At 41.4% G+C, this 17,753-nt stretch overlaps 1 protein-coding gene across 5 annotated transcripts in view; it reads left to right on the top strand.

The window, feature by feature from the left end:
- Window positions 1–17,753, top strand: part of RARB (retinoic acid receptor beta) — a 329,297-nt gene that overhangs the window by 177,617 nt on the left and 133,927 nt on the right. The window lies entirely within an intron of this gene.

Here is a 17,753-nt window from a genome sequence, read left to right as displayed (position 1 = left end):
GCTGTTTCCTGTAGAATTGTCTAGAAGGGAGACAATGTGGGTGTTTTCTATAATAAAGGGGTCTGCATTAAGCGTTATTTGCCTGCACTACTTAGAATCTCTAAGATATTGGACATATCCTCAGGAATTTAGAGACTGCAGGTCTAATACTGACTTAGCTGGGGTGTCAGACCTTGTGTGACTCCACGTGCTTTCAGCAGCTCTTACACATGTGGGTATGCGTGCACATGCACAGAGATGTTGTCTAGAACGTGATTTTAATAGTAGCATTTCTTCCTGATTCTTTTTTCCTCCTTACTGACCTCTCCAGTCAAAAGCTGTACATTGACAGCATACAAATTGAAATTTTTGTAAAAAACCAAAATCTGTTAGTAATCTGGGTTGAAATCCTACCCCGTGGACATCAGTGACAAAAATCCTATTACTTCAGCGGGAACTGGATTTCAGTCTTTGTGCTTTTTATGTTTATAAGATTCATGGAAAAGCCAAGTTCAACACTAAAAACACATGCAAGGTATAAAAACAAAATGCCGACATGCAGACTTTCAATAAAACAGGGTTTAATAAGTTACTGTCCAATCTGGATGACAGATATTCTGTAATACTGTTTTAATGGTCAAATCTGCCTTGATCATGGTTTGGAGTTAAAGCAGGAGATGGTCAAAATATTGCCAGTGATTTTAATCTAAAAAATAAATAACAGGAATTAAAAGAAATGTGTCAAGAGGACGCCTGAGACAAGGTTCAGCAGCAGAGTGCAATGGATTTGATCGCTCCTGCTTTCCTTAGGAGGAGTCACTGCATGTAAAGTATTTGGAGATAATATGAGCAGAAGGGCCACAGCCAAAGCCCTGTATTTCTTTCTCCAAGTCTCTGATGCAGAACATTCTTAGTTCCTTAACTGCCCCTTGAATTCAAATCCTGGCTTTGTTAGTCCAAATAAAATATAAATTCAGGATATATTTCAGTCCCATCTGTATGTGCTGGGTGAAGTACAACAGGTGGAATCCATTTGCCGAATAATTACTAGGATGCAAACAACAGAGAGCTTTACAAGGAAGTCATCTCTCTTCATCGCAGCTCTGGTGTTAAGGCTGTGTTTGTTCCTGATAATCAGCAGAATTTCAAAAGAGCAGTAATGAAATAACTTGGAGCCTTCTCCCCAAAAACCATATGTTCCAATAGTGAAAGACTTGCTGTCCTTTCAGCAGAAATTAAGACAAATCCTTTGAAGATTACCGCAATTATCCTCCTCCTCCCCCTTTTAACCATAAGCAAGATTTTGCAGCTTTCTCCTCTGACAGGGGTGTAGAAAGGGAAGTTCATTTCTGGAGAGACTGAATTCTGGGTGCCTGATGTCAGATCTCCTCCTGCCCATCCCTCCCTCCTACCCTCTCAAACTTGGTGGTAAAGCTCCATTTTGTTAATTTCGGCTGTACAGGATCAGACCAACCTTGACCCGCAAGCCATCTGCCCCTGGAGAGACATCTGTATTGGCCTTAGTAAGAGATAACCTTTTATTCTCTTACACCTTTTAATGCCATATGTAACTCTCACCTCTGTGTGTTGATAAGCGTTGGATTAAGTTGCCTTTCCGCATGGAAGTTACTCCATCTTGTGCTGTGCTGCTTCCTTCCCAGCCATTGGTGGCTGCAGATGTTTGGTGACCCCAACATCCTCTTTGTTCTGCAGATACTAAATACACCTCAGGGACTGAAATCAGGCCTCCTTGGGAGCAACTCTGTGTTGTAACTCCAAAAAAAAAAAAGATCGTTTTCGTATTTTTCATTAGTGATGAGTGCAGTTTGATTCTGTCCAGATGAGCCTGGAGAACATGATGGGTTTGTGCAGGGTAGAGCAGCAAAACTGGTCACTTCTCCTAGCAAGAGGTGGGAGTTGCTTGTGAAGGAGCATAGGCTGTGAATAGAGAGATCCTAATAATTTTGGATGCGTAGGGTCTATCCCTCAGGGGAACTGTGGGACTGGCCTTTCCCAAGCAGTCCCATCACCTCTTATTACTTCTGTAAAATGATGGGGAGCCATAATGCTTTAATTTCTTGTTTTACTTGGCCCCTCTATTTCTGTAAAACTTTTAATAATACGATGGTAGTAATGTAAAAGATATTGATAAGTAAGGAAAGTTTGAGGTAGTGAGTTTTTCAGAATTTTTTACCTTAAATTACTTTAGTGGTTTATGAAACGCAGATTCCTTTTTGATAAGGTATGTCAATGGAAATTTCTTGTTGAATCGAGGAGTCACATAGAAATAAATGTTGGGAGTTTTTTCTTGTGTTAAATACAGTAAAAATAATATTTCTCATTTTTATTTTCTTTTAAAAATATTTTTTCTGTTCTGTATGTTTGATGTTGTATCTGCCAATAACAAGATCCAACTAAGGAAAGACTGGCGTCCTAGATATTAGTTTGATTTGGCTTTGACTTGAAGCATATACTACCATGCAGATTTGCCAGTTTTCTTCTCGGATTGCTGTTTGGAGCATTGCATAGGATGCTAATTGTGCTGCCTTTTACTCTTCCAGGACTTCAGTTTGTGTGTAGCTACCTTTAGTCAGAGTTTAGGCAGAAGGTCTGGTCTTATAGAACAACATTTACACGTCCAGGTCTTGAATTGCCTGTGACCTACTGACATGCAAAGATATTCCATCTGACTCCAATATGAGATGTTGTTTCTCAGTAGCATGTTCTCTGGTTTTTTTTGCATTTCACAACAAGGGGATGATGATGATGATTATTTTTGTTGACACCTCCCTGCACACATTAGCATCATTTGTTGTTGCAGAGTAAAGGTTCTTTCTTGAGAATGTGTTTGCTTTGCAAAAAAACCCCAAATAGGTGACAACCCTGTGATAAGCTGGAATCCTGCTCACCAGTAATTACCTGCTGAATAAGAAGTGGATCAGTGACCAAACCCAACAGATCTGAAGCCGCTAGCTGCAATAAGTTTTTTCAGTGTGTAAAACATTGCGGGAAAAGATTGTGTAATAACTACCATATTCCCGATAAACTCTTGGAAAGCCTTAAATCTGATCTTTAAGTTTGACAGATGTGGTATATTTGTGTGGTGGATTTTACCTACTGTAGCTCTATGTCCTCTGAGTACAGCTAAGAAAAACCTGTGAGATTGTTAAATGGGAGCTTCACCTGCCAGTCTGTACTGCAAGATCTCTATAGCAACCAAACATAAATCAAGAAAATGGCCCCTTTTGTAAGTTGGTTAATAGGCACAACATGCTTCTTTAGAAAATCCAACTATTCTTTCAATAGACTTTGATTGAAAGTCAGCCTTTTCTACAGACACATTCACATTCACATCTAGTAGCAGCTTGTATGGCTGTCCAAGGTCTAATTTATTACCCTTTAAAGATTGGGCAAAGAAAAAATGGTTCTCGGAACAATGTTTACATTCAGAGGCATAAGCACAGTGCCACAAAAGAGCATCCTTTTGTTCTGAACCCAGAATATTAATCTTTAACCTACTACTTATTTCAACTCCTCCTGCTTTTATTTGGTTAGCCATATTCTTCCCTTGTAATTGAAATCTTAACGATTTAATACCTTATTTATTAGCAGTGCTGGGAGAACAGATCTCTCTGCTGTTGTTTTTCCTAAATCTTGATGTGTATTGATACATTCCTTAGGCTCTTCCGCTGGTACTGGGAGATGATTCTTTTCCTGAAGAGATTTCTGATGGCAAAGGGAGGCATTTTGGTTACTAGTGTTTCTGACGTAAAATTGTGGTGTGCTAAGTGAGGTGTTCTGATAATCTTCTTCCTGCTTAATTTAAGGAGTTATGCATTGGGAATTTTTTTAATAAGCACATCATGTTCAAGCCCCAAAAAATGCCAAAGGAAAACACACAAGTGCTGTACCGTAGAGGAGGAATTGGATGCCAAAGTGTTTTTATGTGAAATCTGGAGCTGACTCAATAACCAAAACATAGATTTTCCTTCAAAGAAGAAGGAAAACTTTGCAATTCCCCCTTTCTTTCTGGCTGGGGCCGAGGTGGGGGAAGTACATCTGGTTCAAATATACTGCAACAGGAATTAACCCATTTACTTTCAACTAAGACAGGAAGCACTGGAGAAGTGGTTTTCTGGGAGCAGATAAATTAAATGCATTCAACTTGGCATGGGGAATTGCAACAGGGCAGTGCATATCCTCCAGCATGGGGGCACCTTCCCTGGATGGAGCTAGAGAGCGGAGTGGAGCAGAGCACTTCAGGCACCTCACCCCTGGCCAAAGTGGGAGGGATCAAGTGATGCCTCCTTCTTCTGAAAGCGAACTGAAGAGAGTTTGGGAGGTGGTGGAGTGGGAATCTGTACTCTGAGAGCAAACTAGGACCTGTCTTCAGCAAAATCCTGAAAGCACCCCTTATGGTTCTCCTGAGAAAAAAAGGGTTTAAAAATATTCTTTGCCTCAGAAGTGTACCACTGATTCACACATGGATACCAGGAGATCTGTGTACATACATATATATACAGATACGGATACCCATGCCCAGTGCACACACACACACATGAGTGTTTGCATGCCTAAGGCAGGCTCACTGCTGCCTGCTTCAGATGGAGGAATAACACATAATTGGAATCCTCATTTTACTTCTCTTGTAAAAAGTTGCCAAAGTGTGCAAAGTTGTGTGTGAAGCTCTTAGCAATTCAGTGCTTTGTTCAGTGCCACTTTTCCTTCTGGAGTTAGTGTGGGATGCTACTTGTGGGGGGTTCTGTGGCAAATGGTGCCAGCAGGCATGGCATCATCACCGTGCCAAGTGCCAGAATAATTTTCGCCCCTCTTGTTAATGTGCAAAAGGATAGTGTACTTTTACTTCATTGCATTAAAAGAATCACAGAATTACAGAATGGGTGAGGTTGGAAGGGACCACAGTGGGTCATCTGCTTCAACCTCCCTGCTCAAGCTGGGTCATCCTAGAGCACATTGCACAGGATTGTGTTCAGATGGTTCTTGAATATCTCCAGTGAGGGAGACTCCACAAATGCTCTGAGCAACCTGTTCCAGTGCATAATCATGCATACAGTGAAGAAATTCTTTCTCATATTCAGGTGGAACTTTCTGTGCATCAGTTTCTGCCCATTGCCTCTTGTCCTATTGCTTGGCCCCACTGAGAAGAGCCTGGCTCCATCCTCTTGATGTCTTCTCTTCAGGTACTTATAGGCATTCGATAAGGTTCCCTCTCAGTCATCGCTTCTCAAAGATGAACAGGCTCAACTCTCTCAGCCTTTCCTCATGAGAAATGCTCTAGTTCCCTTACCATCTTTGTAGCTCTCTTCTGGACTTGCTCCAGGAGCTCCATGTCTCTTTTGTACTGAGGAGCCCCAGAACTGGACACAGCACTCCATATGCGGCCTCACTAGGGCTGAGTAAAGGGACAATATCACTGCCCTCGACCTGCTGGCAATGCTCTTCCTTAATGCACCTTGGGATACCACTGGCCTTCTTGTCCTTCTTGCCCACAAGGGCACACTGTTGGCTCATGGACAGTTTGTTTTCCATGAGGACCCCTAGGTCCTTTTCCACAAGCAGTCAGTCCCCAGCCTGTGTGGGTGCATTGGGTTATTCTTCTGCAGGTGCAGGACCCTGCATTTGCCTTTGTTGAATTTCAAATGGTTTTTCTCTGCTCATTTCTCCAGTGACATGCAGTATATGTCCTGGATGTATTTATGTCATTAATTGCATCAGTAATATCGTAGCAGACATTTGTCAGACATCTGTCACCCCTCAGACTGCAGTTGGTGAAACAATGCAACCTGCAATCCCTTCTCCTCCCAAAAACCTGTAGAAAAAAATTAGCACCGCTCACATTGTGTCACATTCAAAATGGGAGTGTAGGTAGTCTGCTCCAGAGTAGTAGGCATATGGAGGATGTTTCCTGGCATGTTGAGGGAGCTTTCAGTTCAGCTCTGCTTTCATTTCAGCTCTGGTAGCCTACCTGGTAAACACTGTGGTGGAGAAGGTGTCTGCTGTAAACTTTGAAAACAAATAACAACAATAAACCCCAACACATCTTTCAGAAGTGATCACAATTTTCAGAACTTGGGTAGATGTGTCTGACTGCATGCTCAGGATCAGAAATACCTTTCAAAAATTATTGACTTTACATATTAAACCTACCACCTCTCTATACCTACCTCCAGTTTCCTGTGAGGACAGATATCGCACACCCGTGCACATTAGGGCAACAAGCTCCTGGCATGAAACTCCATTAAATCAGCAGTTGATACATTCTGCATTTGTTTCTGCATTTTGTTTTGCCCTGTGGAGAGTGTGTTACAGCAGTCTAATTCCAAGTTGACAAAAATACGGATAAACTGTGACAAGGTTTGCGTGGAAGGGAATAGGTCATGCCCTTTTCACCGGTCTTGAGCAAAGGGAAATGCTCTTGGGCATGACCGCTCTGTGGGTACCCAGGAATAGTCTGCAACCTAATACACAGGTTTTAAATCTATTAGGAACTGACAAGTTGTTTTATTAGTGGCAATGACATAATTTTTCCCAGCTTTTCCAACTGCTTTCTTCTGTGCTGCTAACACTATCTTAGTCTCATCTAGGCACAGGGGCAGAGTCCCACATTAAGATGATGATGTGAACAAGGGAGCTTGAAAGCAAAGCGTGACCATAAAACATTTCTGTTCCTTTTGTACTTCTGAAGCTTCCCAGGGAAAGTAATATTTTGTACCTAATTTTTTTTAATGTTCCAGCCTAGTCCCACATGTGGGATTAATTAGACAAGACAAATGGCTATGAGGAAACCTATCTCTTTCTGGGAGGTTGTTTTCTGATGTTGTCATCCCATTATTTCCACTTTTCAGTTGCTTGTTTGAATGACTGATGGACTCAATCACTTCTTATGTTTGATAGGCAAATACAGCACTCCACTTTGCTGGTGTGTGTGTGTGTGTATGTGTGCGCCTACGATAAACATTCATTTTTAATTTACTCTGTTTACCTTGAGAGACTGCCAAGAAGTGATTCAGATATTCCAGCGCAAAGGGTTTTTCTATTGTGATACAGGACAAAGGAATGTTGAGCATATGCTCTTTCTTCAAAGAAAAAGAATATTATTTATTTGTGCAGCTACAAGAGGGCTGGTTTTCCTATGTAAACACTAGCTTGATTTTGTTTGTCACACAGTCTACTAAATCTTTTATTTTGGTGTTTAAAAAGTTTGCTGTGCGGTGACAAAGAATTTCGGCACACAGTTCCAGTGTTGCTGCCCTCCATGTGCTGTTGCATGGTGAATATTGCAGGTTTCATCCATCTCATGCTGCCAGCAGTTTGCTTTGGGGCACTTTCCTGAGGGACCAATTTATGAAAAAAGTGCCTTTTGCAGCCCTATTTAGTCCTGTGGACAGCTGCATGTGGTGCACATCGCCACTGCTTCAGAAGGCAATGCTGACCCAAGGCTGTGAAGCCAAGGCTGTTTGCCTGTGTTTGAGAACAGGTTACCTGTCTAGCTGGTGACATGGCTCAGTGCTGCTGGACCTGCAGTGACACCTAAGAAAGAGATGCAGATTTAGAAACAGTTGCATAGAAAATTGGTCTGAATCCAGACGGATGGATGGATGGATGGATGGACGGGTGGATGGGTAGAGAGAACTTAGAGAGAGCAGTCACCTACCCTGTTTTCAACAGTAGTCCTGTGCTAATTTAATGTGGAATCTCCTTGGTGGCTCGAAACTAAATTTTTTTTGGCTGTGGCTGATTTTGAACTTTTTCCTTTGAAGTGTGCTTTGGAGTTGGTTTCTCCAAACAGTTTCATTGTTTGGTGCTGTGTTTTTTGAGTGACAAGGATTCAAGGGGTGCGTGTCAGAAGAGGTTTTTCAGGGTGTTGCATTAAGCCTTTGGATGCAGAGAGATGTTGTGCCACCCTATTTTTTCAGAGGAGACTTTCAGGTGTTTAGACCTTGCTGTGATCCAGTTTAGTCACCTTTTTTTGCTGATGGAGGGAAGTAATCTTTGTTTTCAGGAGCACATGGGTGGAATCATTGGTGTCTGATGCCAATATCTACCAAAAAAACAGCAGGTTGGCTGATGTTATATCTACCGCTTGTACAGCAGAGAGTGACATTGACTGAAAGACAGCTCAAGATCTAACAGAGCAACGATACTTTGTAATAATATCATCTGATTAAAGACTTTCTTGATGAAAAAACTGGTTATCAAAGGGTGGCAATAAAAATGGCATGTTAATTGGAAAACAAAGTCAGCACTGCAGCCTGTCCCATTTAGGTTCCTGGAATTGCAGTGTTCATGGATTTTGTTCTGAAGTTTGAATACGGGTTGATGATGGTTTACAGTTATATGGTAAATGACTGACTTCACACTCCAACCTGCTTTTTCTCCTTTTCCTATGATTTATCATCCCAGGAGGTGATATAGCAAATAGTCGGACTGCATAAAGGATTTCTCAGTGTATAGGAAAATAGCTTTTTGAAAACAGATTAATTTCACCTTTTTCTGGTTAAGTTCTATAAAACTTTTATTTGAATGGTGCATAGAGTTTTTATGAACTGTCCCCGACCATCTATTAGAAATTGTCATTATGATTTGTTTGATACAATTAAGGAAGAAGCTTTGTCAGAAAATTTAAAAAAAATATTCTGTAAGGTCACAGCAATTACAGTTTAGCATGCAACAAACAACATGATGGATGGAGAGGGATGATGACATGTCTTTTCATTTAGATTGATTGAAGAAAATTGCTATATGAAGCCTCATTCTGGTGGATGTTGGAATAGGAGCTGAAGAATACAGATAATTTTGAAGGGAGGATTCTAAAACATATGTAAACTGAAGATGTGATAGTTATATCCCAACCTGAGAGAATGGGACGGAACTGCAAAAATCCAGCAGTCCAGTTTTGGTGTCTTTTTGTCGTATACTGAGATTTTGTAAAGCTACACTTTGCAACTGTGATTTTGTTTGGAGACAGACTGCAATTTATAGTCATGCTTGGTAACAGTTCCTCTTAAGATGGGAGTGACATACCAGACAAATATGACAAGGTGCAATTTTGATTTCTTCATATAAGCTAGGAGTAAGTAAAATAAAAATCCATGACTAAATTAACATTGAAACAATGACTTATGTACTTACTGCTTTTTGGTCCTAAGGTTCCTATAGGTTTTTCATTCAACCAAATATCAGCACATCCATAACACAGATTTCAAGTCTATTCTTACTAAACAGGCCATTGGCATTGCTATTATGGTTTCCTGGAGTTCAGTTAATCCCATTTATTTTTCTTTTAATATAAAAAGTACTGTAGATACAAGTAAAATAGAAACCTTTTCGTAAATGCCCTATCTTGGAATATATTTTATGAGTAATTTTTTGAAGCTTGTATATCCATCTTGTTCATCCTGCCATTTAAATGTGTTATTTTAATGTGTTTCTAGTAGTAAGAATTATTTCTATAATCTATGTTACTGTAGTACTGGCTTTAAAAACACATGGGTATTTCTAGTGTTTGCACTGTTAGAGCCATGGTCATGTAAGATAAAAATTGAGATTTTTAATTGTCCATGTATGACACCATTTGCTTGATGGTGGATGTGGAAAAGTTTAAAGCTTGCTATAATAAGTGTGCGAGAAAATCCCCAAAGCAGTGTGTTTTCTGCTGAAAGGTATCAAGCACACTTCCTTGGAGAGGACTAACTCCTCTACTTGGAAGGAAAATGGTCAAGCTTTTGTTTGTTTATACTTGCGTAGGAAATCACTTTTTGTTCTAGTTCTAGGAGATACCAAGTAAAAAGCCCTTAGTTTGCTTTGTTAAAAAGTAAACTGACACAACCACAGATAGCTCAAAATATTTACCATTTAAAAGAAAAGGCTTGTGACAACAAATAAACCATAGTGATGAGCTGAATACAACAGCCATATGTGGGGAACGAAAAAACTGACAAAATAGCAAAGCTGAGAACTAGGCAGAGGGTATTTGCAGCAGGGAAGTTCCCGGCATATCTGCATGCGCATTTGCAGACTTCTGTGGGCACCTCTGCATGCCTGTGGTATGAGATGGTTTCAGTGTCAGCTGCTTCAGAGACCCGGTATTGGGACACCATTTCTGAAGTATGGCTTTGTGGGCTTCACACACCTATGCCTTTGTCCAGGGGAACAGAACATTAAGGCCTTAAAGCAGAATATAATATGTGTGTTTGGCATATGTGGCAGTGGCTTGTCAGAAGTCTGTGCCATAAGCTGGCCTGGCCAAGCCTCACACCTTCAGCAAGAATTTGCTCCCCTGACCCATCCCACAGCTCTCCCTGCCCTCACCCACTGCTCTAGGATCTCCAGGGTTTGCAAAAGCCATATCTTCGTTCTTCTCCCTCTGAAGTCCCTGTTGGGAGGAAGATGGCCTTGCTGTGTTGGAGGTGGGGGGAACATGCATAGTCCTTCCTCTGATCCCACAGGCACTGGTCAGAAAACTGAGCCCATGCCAGGGAGCAGGAGATCCCAGTGGCACTCCAGCTGGTGGGTGGCTGTGGCTGCTCAGAGCCAGAGCTGGGCAGGACTTCTGTACACAGAGCTACAAGTCTTCTGCATGTGCATCAGACACAGGCAAAAGCTGAATTCTGCTTGACTTTAGAATAATAAAAAATAATAAGAAAAATGTGCAGATAACTCGTGTCATTAGAAGTTAATTAGAGAAATGTGGATAATATTACACCCACAGCTCTGGATTCAAAGTGATACTAAAGCAGCTGTTTCACTCGGGGGACACAGAAGAAGACCAAGAACTGATTTTTTTAAGTTCAGGAGAAATAACAGTAAGTTCAATATAAATTGCTACCAAAAAATATATTTATTGCAAATGTTTATTTTGCTTGATTGCCTTTGATATGTTCATACTTGTTAGGAAAGGGAGAAGGAGTTGTCTGCAAGGAATTAGGCAAGTGACATGGTGAGGGAATTAGCCTCTGTTAGATCCCAGCCCTAATGGCTCCAGCTCCCTTTTGGTAGAAGTCCTTGCCCTGCATCTGGCTGCCAACTCTGTCTCCTGCTTTTCATTAGTGCTCCAGCCTAAGTTGCTAGAAAGAGTGACTGCATAATGCATCCTCTGCACTTCCTTGGAATGGAGCGGGGATTAATCCAAACGTGAAAAACAGTTAGGGCCTGAAAACTGCTTTTTTTTTTTTTTTTGTGCAATCTGTCTTTCTAGAGGTGTGTCGTGCAAAGGGAAAACCAAAAGGTGGGTGGCTAACAAGCACGCAGGGAAAGTCCGAGCAAGTAGAGACGCGACATACGAGGCGCTGCATTCATTTTCCCCTGTTTTTGCAGTGCCTGGCTGGGCCTGCCCTGGGTGAGAGACGGATTTGTTGACTCTGCAGCATGGGAAAGAGCCGACAACAGATTTACTACGGAGATGACTTAGCAGCCCCCTCTAAGTGTTATGAAAAGAGTTTAAAATGTTTATATTGGCCCCTCTGATGTACAATAAATTGTTATCCGAAACAATTGAGAATAAAGAAGGGAAAAGTCATAATTGCCTCTCAGGAAATGCAGGGGCTGTTTCGGCGCGCAGGAGCAGGAGGGCGTTGGGTTTCATTGACTTGGTCTGGCTGGAAAGCAGCCTGCCCCACAGGAAGGCCGTGCATTCCTGTCCTCTCGGTGAACCTGCCTGAAAGGAATACAGGAGTTATTGGGTAATCAAGGCTTGTCAGCACCTTGGTTATGCAGCGTGGTTCAATCCGATAATGTGAATGGAACCTGTAATAGCGCTGATGAAAAGCACGCCGGTTTGAAAGGGGCCTTGAATGATTTTTTTGTTCATTTTCTGTTTACATGTAACGCATTATTGATGTCGTTGCCTTCTAATGTGCCTGCTTGTTTCATAGAAAAACTGGGAATTATTCATTATTTTTAAAGAAGAGGAGGAGAGAAAAAGAGAGGGAGAGGAAGGAGGAGTGAAAGAAAGAACCCTGTTACGTGAAGAAAATTGCATTCGAATGCTGCGACTGAAACATATTGATTTTCTGGCACAGACTTTTTAGATTAAAAATGCCAATACTAAATCCTTTCATGACCTATAGTTCATATGAAGTTCACGTGTCATTTACTATTATTCTAGAAAAAGCAGAATCTTTAATGAAAACATAGTTTGAAAGAATGTCCTGCCATCCTGGCATTTGCATGCGATTGTAATAAGGCTTGATTAAGAGATAAACACGCTACCGAGGTGGAGGTTTAGGGTGTGTTTTGTAGATTGAAGTCCATTTATCTTTTTTAATTGCTTGCTTGTCTTTGCCATCATCTAGAGCTTTATATCTCCTTTCTTTTCTTTTGTTTTTCTTTATTTTACTCATTTGTTATATTATGATAGGAGGCCAAAGAAACTCATTTTTCCCACCGCTAAGCACAAGGATCTTGCTTCAGATTTTATGGCATTCAAGGGATCAATGAGTCAAAATGCTATTTTGATCTGCAGTACAGCAAACATTTCTCGTATAAATTCCCAGAGATGACCCTGACTTCTCCAACTGTTTTTACCCCTTCTTAATGGAGACTTTAAAGGTACTGATGCCATGCTACAGTCAGATGGGAAAATTGAAGGCCAAATCCCTGGCTCAGGTGATTTCAAACTGCTGGCTATTTCCTGCTGCTAACAGGGCTAAATTTCACTTCAGTTTTTTGCAAAAGGCCTTCATATTTGTGAGGGGAAGATATGGCAATAGGAAGCTGCTGCGTATCTGCTGGCTTCAGCAAGACAGTGTGAAGGACACGTTCATCTCACTGTGCTGCGCCGACCTTTTTGCTCATGCAGGCTGGTCCACATTATACCTAATGCTGGCTTTTAGGTGGGAATGCTCCTTCACAGAGGGGCTCTTTTGCATTTTATCCTGAAACCACACAACCCTCTATCACCCCTGACTGTAGTCACTGGAATGAGCATGGGAGCGCATATTTATCAATGATGTGGCTTTGGCGTGGTATGGGTCTGACTCAGGAAAGCAATTGAACCCTTCCTTATTTAAAGAGGGGCAGAGGAAATCTGCGTGATAAACGTATTTACTTTTCCACAGGTTTGTTTGCCAGCCGTGCTGGCAGGAAGCGGCTGTTGGAATTCAGGCGGCCAGCTGCTTTGCTGGGGTGGCGGCGGGAAGGGCCTCAGCGCCCCGAGCACTGACAGGGGTGTCCTCTGGGAGATCTGCCTCACTCCAGCCTCTGGCACGGCCTGGCATGCTGGTGAGAGTCCCTGTGGGACCTGCTGGGGCCGGGAAAACTGGTCTGTTGGCTGCGGGTCATTCAGTCTAGCAGGGAGACCTTCTTCCTGTGCAGGGAAGGGGCAGTACCCAGTGCTATGGGAGTGGGAAGGGCTGTTCAGGCACTGCCACTTCCAGGGCTGACTTTTGAGAGAACTTAATAGGGCTTCTGTCTCTGTTTTAAAATATACAGCATTTTATGCGTAAGTAAGATCCGTACTTGCTGTTTATGAGCACTCTGTCTCACTAAACAGTTTGATATGTCTTTATGCGGTTGAAAGTGGGAGCTCTTTCCTGGTACCACCTGTGCCATACCATCTCAGGGACAGCCTTTGCACGCCTCACCATGCACAGGCCCCTCTCCTGTTTGCACTCAGCATTGTGCTGGAGATCCACGGCAGCAGTGGGGCAGTGCCTGCATGGCATGATGTATGGCTGGAGGGGCATGAGATTGGCCTTTACTGGGTGGCACACTCCCATCTAGTGTGCCATGGTGGCCACCAGGCTGCCGAGCTGTCCTGGCCCCAGTCAGTGTTGGCAGTGCTACCCCCTGAGTACAACCTTCACTTTGTCTGCCTTTGGCCAAAGTATGCCATGCCACCTGGTTTTGCCACTGTTGCTTTCATCTCCCTCTTCCATTTGTTCTCTCAGGGAGGACCAAGAAGGAAGGAGAGGCCCACTTGATCAGTTTAACTCTGTAAATATACCAAATAACAGAGCGAGGTTTTTCTTGGCAGGACTCTTCAGTGGCTGCCATAACTCCTGAGTGATCAGAGTTCGTGCACTGCTTTTCTTTTTGGCACCATACTTTGGAAAAAAGTATGGTGCCATTTCCCCTTTGGAAATGTCAGATAGAGGTGGCTCGCCGCCTGAATTGCTGATGGAGGGGCAAAGCACAGCCCAGGACGTGAAGCAAGCAAGAATTGAGATTCATCTGCAGCTTGTCTCTGAGGCTCTGTCCTGCTTCAGATAAAAATTTACAGTGACTTGGTTAGATACACACCTTTCGTGTCTCCTTTCTGTTCCTATATCACACTTGTGGGTGAACGTGAGAGTCACAGGGAGCAATGCAAGGCCAAAGCAGGCTGGGAAAGCTGCTACCTTTCTCAACTGCTTGTTACAGAGTTTTGCTGGACGCCTGTGGTGTAAGGTTATCACAGAGGTTTGAATTCTTCTCATGATATATACAGATTTTTGGTGCTTGTTTATCAAAAAGAAAGTTATTTATTCAACAATGGACATTGTACAAAATATTTACTTTCTCTCTGAAAACACACAGAGCTGGGTGCATTGTTCCCTTCTTGGTGGCAGCACAGCAGCTCTCCTCAGTCAGAAACCCCAGAATAAAAACAAACAGGTCATCTCATATCCAATAAGAATTAGGAAGAACATTTAAACCAGGGCTGAGGTTTCTTTCATTCAGCACACCCTTCACCACTATGGCTCTTGTACCATAAAGGAAAATATGAACACATCACTGAAAAAGCAAGCTCCTGCCTTACCTTGATTCAGATGCCCTTATTTGTCTGAGTATATTTAATGATTTTGAGCCAAAGCAAAATTTTATTTTGAATTTGTAATGAATAACATGGACAATTTCTCTTGCTTATGTAAGGTCTCATGAAACGTGCTGGAATGGCAGCTGGAGACTGAAGTCTGCGTAGGTGTAGGGCAGGCAGCAGAAGTGCACCTAGGGCAGCAGTGGTTTGCCTCTCAGCCTCCAACTGGACCTGCATGATTACTTTTAGAAACTGTTCAAGGAGCTACACTCAATATCCAGTCTTAATATTAGGCCTCCATGGTGGGGGAAAAAAAGGAAGTAAAGAAATTGATGTAAATAGACCTCTAGTTAAAGCTCATAGAACAATTGGAAAAGGGAACATCCAACGTACATATCTGCAGATACACCCCTTAGAAAATTATTTAAGAAATGTAAGTTAACAGTAGTTATTTTGAAAGCATCACAGAAAAAGCAGGGGTAATAGAGAATTGAGACTAATAGGGAAGAGCAGCTACTCTGGTAGTAGTGAGCATTTAGTTCTTAAGTGTAATTTCTATTCCTGGGAAGAAAAAAAAAACAGGTAATATACCCAGAAAAATATCTTAAGGACCATGGAACTTATGCAGAAAGCAACATAGTTTTATAAATACAAAGCAGCACATGTGAAGTTTGGGCATGACGTACATCAGTTCTTCATGCAGGCAATGCCTGACACCCCTCAATCTTTGTTCTCTTTTGCATCAGGCATCTTCAGGAATCCCAGTGGTCTGAAGTGTTGGATCCCCCCCTGCTTTCTTTAGCATGTGGTTGTTTTTAATGTTTGGCAGAGCAGTAGTTCTGCTAAACTGTGTTCACAAGAGTTTGAGATTGCTTCTTGGTCTGGGGCCAAAAAGTTTCCAATAGCCCCATTTGTGGACCTGTGCAGAGACATTGTGTCTGGAGGAGACAAACAGGCTTTGCCCTTTGTTGTCACTGAGCCTAAAGCTGAAAGAGCACAAGAAAGGCCTAAACACCTTATGGACAATTTACCAAAACTGTTAAAAATGGTTGGAGAGGGTCTGAAGAATGTACAAGGGATCCAAACAGGTTAACCAGACAGCTAGCAAGGAAGAGGACTATTTAAAAAAACATAAGTAGGGTGCAATACATCAGGAAAATATAGGAAATTTTCACATGATGGGAAGATAATGTAACCAATAATAATGGAATACTAATATTTTAGTAGACACTGGTTTATAAGCATAACATCCCCTCCTCCATACATAGGGTATGGTAAACTATCAGAAGTATAGAGAGAAGGTTCTGATTTTCCTCTGTGACTTGTTTATTCCAGGACAGTTATCATCCTCCCTAAATTTTATTTAAAGTTCACAGCAGTCTATGCAGCTAGTGCAGTTTTAGGTTAAGCATATTTTATCCATAATTGCTATATTTGGTTCTCAAGTTATTATTGTAGTTCCTTGGGGTACATTTAAATCCACCTTATTGTAATAGATTATGGAATATAGTGGCTAATGTGTCTAATGTAAAATAAATGACTATAATGATTTATGATCCAGCACTTCGGTTTTATTGAACATAAGGATCATTGTACTAAAATGGATGGTGTATTGCTGGTTTAGCATAAAATACTGAATAACATATTCAAGGAAATGAATGGATTGGCCAGTTCATAATATTCTGCCCCTTCAGCTGAGAGGTCTTTAATAAGCAAGAGTGTCATTACACTTGAAAATGTATGTGTAGGTAATCCATTATCCAGAACAATGACAGTGATCGGATGAAGCTCTTATTAAAGAAGGGCCCTCCTTACAGGGAAATACAGAGCACATCCCTGCCTGCTGGAGGCTGTGTGGTGTGTCTGTGTGTTTCTGGTTTTGTTACAGATGTTAAATCAACCTTTAGTATTGTTGAATTTAAAAGTATCCATTTTGGGGGGTGCGTTAAAGGTGGTTTTAAAGGTGGAAAGCAAAAACACACCAGGGTCTGGTTTGCATGGGTTCATGCTGAAGTGCATCTTTGCTGGTTGTACCACATGTACCTATGAGAGGTATTTTTCAGCTCTTCATTTTTGTCTTATTTGAAGGCCAATATAAATTACACCTTTGTATGCACCTTGCTTCTGTTTACATCCAGGTTTAGTAGTATTGTCTTCTACTAAATGTCAGGGAGATTGATGAACACCATAAGGGGTGATACTACTCGGAGTATTGCTGTGAGTGGGTGTTCAGTGTCACCAGCAATACTGGTGCTTGCTTTTGGACAGTCACAGCCAGCAGTGTCCCAACTTAAATCCTTGAATTCCTGGGGTTTAGCCTCAACTCTTTAACTCTTTGACCTCAGAAAGGAAGAAGTTTTTATTAGCAAGACGGAAAATTAATAGGAGTCATAATGTGGACAGAATACTTGAAATTTAATCTGTCTATTAAAGCATGTCTTGAAAAATAAGGAAACAAAGCTAAAATTATGAAAAAAAATACAAAAACCAGGGATACTGTTTTAAAATGCATAACTGAAACTGTTAAAGGAACACAGATGATTGTGTACTTTAGTATTTTCACATTTTCCTACAATCAAAATAGGACAGCAGGTTGTAAAAGACTAGCTTCCAGCAGTTTGCCTATAATAATTTGTAGTAAAAACCACATTTTGTTATGTATTGGAAGAGGGAAAAAATAATATATTTTGGGGATGTTATCCTGGAATAACTACACATCCATTTTCTTAATAGTGCTTGGATAAAGCTGAAAGACAGAAACTATTAAAAAGGTATATTTGCATTCATTATATCCATAGTAAAAATAAATTAAGAACTCCTATTGATATAATTACAGCTTAAAGTGTTAAAATAAACATTATCAAAGTACAGTAGTTCTGTTATAGCACTTGCAAACAAGTCATCTCTCCATTTAAACAAGACCTCACCAACATTTTGAGTGGGAAGGAGTTTGTTGCTATTTTGTCATCTATTTCTAGCTTTTCCAGTCAGTGAGCACATCCTTTGGCAGGCATGC

The sequence above is a fragment of the Manacus candei genome, unplaced genomic scaffold (genome assembly GCF_025592945.1).
Source record: "Manacus candei isolate 608988 ecotype Guabito, Panama unplaced genomic scaffold, ASM2559294v1 h1tg000072l, whole genome shotgun sequence".
NCBI lineage: Eukaryota > Metazoa > Chordata > Aves > Passeriformes > Pipridae > Manacus > Manacus candei.
The sequence above is the reverse complement of the archived record's forward strand: the minus strand, read 5'-3'. Positions and strand labels throughout refer to the sequence as shown.